Source organism: Chroicocephalus ridibundus, chromosome 4 (assembly GCF_963924245.1).
Source record: "Chroicocephalus ridibundus chromosome 4, bChrRid1.1, whole genome shotgun sequence".
In the NCBI taxonomy this organism is placed as follows: domain Eukaryota; kingdom Metazoa; phylum Chordata; class Aves; order Charadriiformes; family Laridae; genus Chroicocephalus; species Chroicocephalus ridibundus.
In genome coordinates, this window is record NC_086287.1 from 57,868,795 (window position 1) to 57,874,794 (window position 6,000).

A 6,000-nucleotide genomic window follows, 5' to 3' on the forward strand; every position below is an offset into this window, starting at 1 on the left:
GGGACCGTATCTCGGTGTGCACTTTTCCTCCTGTTTCACACGCAGGTAAATGCCCACAAACTGCGTGCGCTGCTAACTTGGGAGATTCTTGGAAACCAACTTTTTCCCCTCTGCCTCCGCTCTCCCAGCCCATCTCTTGCCATTATTTATTAATTCCCCCCCCCCCCCCCCCCCGACAAGGAAATTGTTCGGTGCAAACAGCTTTTCAGCACCAGGTCTGGACAGGGCGAGGGGAATGGGGGCGGCGGGGGGGGGGGATGTGGTGTGTCTGGGGGCTTGAAGGCAGATGGAGCAGAAACCCAAGAAACCCCAGCCTCCACGCGGAGCAGGCTAGGAGAGCCGCTCTGCAGTCGTGTCATTTACTTTCCACGTTAAATGAATACATTAATTTATTATTTTTTTTTTTGGTATTAAATCGCATGAGAGCCCGGAGGGGGGGACCAGAATTCGTCTCGGTGCCCTTAATCAGCTTTGAGTAGAATTTGGCTAAACAGCAACGCTCTCGCCTCCTCCAGCAAATCTGCCTTTTCCTCCCCACACCCGCCCGCCCGCTCACAGCTCCCAGTTCGGCGCTGCCAGCCCCCGGCCCCCCCCGGAGCTCGGCCCGACGGCACAGCGAAGGCAGCCGCCCCCCACCCCCCCTCCACCCCCCCCACCCCCGCCAGCTCCCAGGCCGGGCGAAAGGCGCCGGACCAGCCTTGCAGTGCCCTCCTGTGCCCCGGCTCAGCCCCCCGCCTCTATTTCCGCATGGCAAACGCCTAAAAGACATTTAACGGCGCTTAGGCTGTTTAGATTCTTCGCCGTGTGTGTTTTGGGTTGTTTGCAAAGAAAAATGAGAGTGGGGATGGCAGGGGCTGGGGGGGTGCGGGAGCCCCGGGCCCCGTTGGGGTCCTCCCCGGAGCCGGCCCTGGGTGGGCAGCGCTGTCCGAGCCTGCGGGGGCCGGGATGCCGCACTCTGTCGGGGGGGGGGACACGGAGGGAAGGGGCTCCCCTCCGCTGGCCTCCGCACCCGCGGGGAAGGGGGCTGCCCTCACTTCTCTCCCCCGGCCTTGATCCCCCTTCTCCTCCCGGCTGGCGAGGCTTTGTGTGGCTGTGCCCGCCCTGCAAAGCGCCGCCCGGCCCGGGTGAGGGGGCCGCTCCGCGAATCTGTGGCCGCGGTCACGGGTGGGTTGGGGGGAAGGGGGACGAGGGTGTCACGGGTGTCGCTTTCCACGCTCGGGGGTGCAAAGTCCGGCTGGCAGCGGCTGAGGCCGTTTCTCAGCGAGCTGCAGGAAGCTGCACCCCTTCGGAGCGCGGCTTATCGGGAAGTTACGGGGCATCATCTGTTGATTAACCAGTGGCTCCCAGTGGGCACCGAGAGCAGGAGATAAGGGCCGGCAATGATTGACCAGGCGGCCGGCCCGGCTGCTGGGGGCGGCGGGGCCGATGGAGCCCCCTCCCGCCCGTAACCGCCTTGGCCGGCTGCGGGGGGCGAGCCCCCAGCCTGCCTCCTCCTCCTCCTCCGCCGAAAATACATCCCAATAGGGGGGAGGGAAAAAAAAAAAAAAAATTAAAAAAAAAAATTCCAAAGTGATTTCTCAGTCTCCTCTTTCCTCCCCTGTCTGGCACTTGTGATCATTAGCACTGAAAGCTGTTAATGTCTTGTCTCACAGCTCCCCCTTTAGTCTCTCTGCTCTCCCTGTCTCGCGTTCAAAGCCAGATCAATAGCAGGCTCTTTCTAACCTTGACCTATCCCTCGACCCGCCTCCATCTGCAGCTGGCCCCGCGCTTGTGTCGTCCCCCCGCTCCTCCATCCCCCCCCACCCCACACCGCTGCAGCCGGTGGCGGCAGCCCCGCAAGTGGGGCCGGGGTCCCCGGGGGCTGCCCCGGGCGGCGGCGGCGGCCCCCGACGTCGCCCCGCTTTGTGCCGGGGATGCGCGAGCGGGATGGGCTCCCGCAGCTGGGAAAGGGGGTCCTGTGTCGCCCTCTCACCGTCCCGGGGGCTGCGGCACAGCGCCGGCCTCCCGCCACTGTCCCACAGACCTGGGGTGGCAGCTCCCCGTAACAACAAAAAACCTCACAAAAATACACAACAACAAAACAAAATTCCCCGAAGAAAGAAAGAAACAGGCAAAACGGGAGCATAACCCGCAAGAAGAGAACAAGCTTTTCACTAGTTCTGAAGGTGCTATAGCCCCTTCTTTTAAATTAGGGAGGGAAAGGAGTCTTATGCACAAAATATCTTGTGTTAAGGTAATAATTTTTTCTGTCTTCATAGTAAACTAGGGGTTTGAGGAGTTCTCATGTAGAAACAGTGTCCTTATCATAGGGGAAAACAAGCTAATATGATGTTAAATATTCCATTTTATCCTATATACAACAAGGCATGCTGAGTCAAGAACTCTCTGCGCACACATGTTCAGCTTCTGGGTTTCTCTTTTCTTTCTGTTTTTTTTTTTTTTTTTTTTTTTTTTAAATCGTGCAATGTCTTTAGCTAAAATTTGGCACGGATATAGATACATAAATAACAGTGGCTTCAGTGTAAAGAGGAAGTCCCAATATCCTCACGGAGGATAAGCTTGATGTGTCACTTGGACACATTTCGAATGCATTTCCACTTTCTCCCCATTTGCTCAAATAACTTTTCAGTGGAAGAAAAATTGGAGCTGCAGATTCTGTGTGATGTGATTTCGGTTTCTCCCCAGCCTTTACTGCGAAAGCTCATGCTAAGTTAGAAGTAAATTGTTTTTGATACAGATCTGGGAGTTGCGGGGGGGCGGGGAGAGAAGAGAGGAAAGGAAGGAAGGAAGGAGGTTTGAGACAATCTTGACATAAATGAGGCTGCTGTCCTCATTCTCTTTGAATCTTTAAACGTTGCTGCTTGGAAAAAGAAAAAAAAAAGAAAGAAAAAAGAATAAACACAGGGCGTTGATCTGATCGGCTTAGTTAGCCGCTCCACCTTGTGAAAAGACACAGAAACACAGGATCTAACCAGATCATATTTACATACATATTAATAAAGCTCCCGAGGTGGCAGTTCAGCCTTCACATACAGTGCAAGGATCTCTGTGAGTTCTCATTTTAGACCCATAAAAAAAGATAAAAAGAGGTCTTTTGGGCTTCCCTGAATATTTTTCTGCAGCGGTTTTATATCATTTCTGAAAATTACATAGTTAAGTGGCATCAAATTTCTGGGTGATATAATAACTCAAAATGTGTAATTTTTTTGTATCAAATCACTTTGCAGCCATAAACAGAGCTTCAGAACCTCAATCAGAGGAATGATTTGGTGGGGTTTTTCATTTAGGGCAAACAGTAAAATTGTTCTTGTTATCTATTCAAATATATATAAATTGCAACATTTATTCACTTGATTTTCTTTTCCATGACACTGGTATATTTGAGGGTGCAGTGAAACGAAGGCTTAAGAGGATAATGTATTATCCCCTGCCCCATTCCCGAGACTTTTTGGAGAGAGGCAAAAGCGATGCAGATTTTTGTTGTGTTTTCAAGACATTTGGTGTCCCCTTATTTTTGGTGGTTGTCACTTGCTCATGTTTCCAGGAGTGAATTTAGAAAACGAGATTTCCTCAACATTTACATTCTAAACCTTCCCTGGAGTGCCCTGCTCAGTCAATGGTCTGTGGGGTTTTGGGTTGGTCTTTTTTCTGTGTGTGATGGTTGTTTTCTCTTTTTCCTGCAGAGTCCTCCTTTTTTCCATCTCTTTCCAAGTGTTAAATGTACTAGATAACAGTCCAAATGCTGGGGGCCAGTTTTCTCCCACACCTTTTTTCAATTAAAATAAACAAAATCAAAACAACACCTCTCCCCCCACCCCCCAAAGGAGTAATCACAGAACCAGAAAGCAAGAAGCAGAGGAAAAACAGATTTTTTTAAATTTTTTTTTTTAAATAGGATAAAATGCAGGATTTGGTCTCATTTTCCAGGGGCATCATTTAAAAGGTGCATTCCTAAAGGCAGAGCTTGGCCTGTTTAAGCTTTAAACTTTCTGACAGTAGTAGCGTTCCCCCCCTGAAATCACTTGCAGGACCCTCAGGGACTACAGTAAGAGCAAGTCCTGCCCCTACATCTGTAACTTGTGGGTTTCTCTAAAAGTCAGATAACAGTTCTCTCCAGAGCCGTCCCTCACCGCCTGCATCCGCCTGCACACACCGACAGGCAAAGGTAGCGGGGAAGAAGCTTTAGAAGCATCCAGAGAGGAGTCAAGCATCCCATCTGCTCGATATGCGCCATCCCACAAAGGATGCCACTTGGGCGTCCGTGTAACACCCGGGTTAGGATTGCTATTTACCCAAAAAAAAAAAAAAAAAATGAAGGAAGATGGGCAAAATCCACTGTTGCTGGGGAGGCTTTTTTTTAAAAAAAAAAAAAGTTGGCACATCTTTCCTAACGAATTCAGTCCAAGGATTGTTTGTGTCTTTGGAAAACAGATGCCATCATTGCTTGGTGCAATAAGCTGAGTTTTGTGAACCAGCACTAGTTTTTCTGTTAAAAAAAAAAATCCCTGAAAAACTCCTAGAAATTGAGGGATATTTTCATCTGAAGAGTTACTTTTAAAACTTGCTCCATTGTGGAAATGCATAACATTGTATCTCTCCAGGGATTCATGTGCAACTCCGTTTGCATGCGGAGGGGACGAAGAACCCCTCCTCCCTCCATAGGTGCTCCTCAGAACTTACACAACCTGAAATTTGGGATTCATACAGCTCTCTGCTGCTTTCAAGTGTGAGTTTCAACCAATTTCTTCCCTTCCCCTTCTCAGATGATTTTAAGAGGAATTTGAAATCTTTGGGTTGTTTAAAATAACAAAGGCCTCTCACTCTGAACGTGGCAATGAAATCTTCAGCTTGAACTCATGACAGAAACGTTCCAGCCTGTCTCTTGTGAATCATGAAAATCCGAATCTGAACATCAGAAGAGAACGGCGCCTCATTCATTCGTGTTCTTTATTCCTCTATGTTCTTCCCACTTTATTTTATTTAAATAGGGTATATCCATAGTAACCTGTTATCAATGTTATTGTTATTATTTTTATTGCTTGAACTCGGGTGACGGAACTCAAACAGGGAAATTCATCAGTTTCTGGATTCAGTACCAGCCTCTGCAGTTTCATTATTCCTGTTGACAATTACGGAAGGGAGAAGTGCGGATGCCTGGCCTGGGAGTGCTTGTGTATTGCACCCAAATTACACATTCCTGTTCATAAAGAGTGGAGCAAAGTATGAACGTGAACGTCATTGCTCGTGTCTCAGGCAACTACTCACATCTTAATTGAAAATGATCAAATAACAGCATTCCCTCCGACAAACAAATGGCAACGCATCGCCACACGCATTGAAGACGGTTGAGCTGAAAAGCCGGGGGCAACCCCCGATGTTGGCCTTAACACCCCAAGAGAACAGGCTTGTGGCTTGTGAGCACATTCATGTGCGCCCCAGACCCGGATTGCGTTTCCTTCCAGCTTGGTTCTTTCAGGGATGCTGTTCCCGACTCTGGGACGGCGCTCGCCACTTTTCCTCAGGTTTAGATTTCTCCTTGTCCCCAGGCACCTCACTTTGCCCCCTGCGCGTGGGCTGCAGGACAGTGCCACGATGGTAGGTCGGTTGTTCCTCTCGCTTCCACTGATGCTTGGAAATGTAATTTAGGACGATCAGGCCACCTCGGCGCTGGGTGGACCAGAGGTTTGAGAGCACCCTAGTCAAAGGCCGCCGAGATGCGAAGTGTTTACAGAGCAGCAAGTAAAGTCCTTTCTGAGCCAACTGTTCCACCTGGACCCCACCACAAATTATTGTTTTCAATTACCACCTGTGTACTCCTTCCCATGCAACTTATTGATGTAAAATTACAACAACACTGGTATAAATAAGTTATGCTGCGGTTGTAAAATGGAAAAAAATTTTGTTGTAGCAATTATGTTCAGCAAGATGACAAAATAAATTTCCAGTGCTGTGCTTGCAGTAACCTGGGGAATTTAAACCTCATAATTTCCATTCATTTCA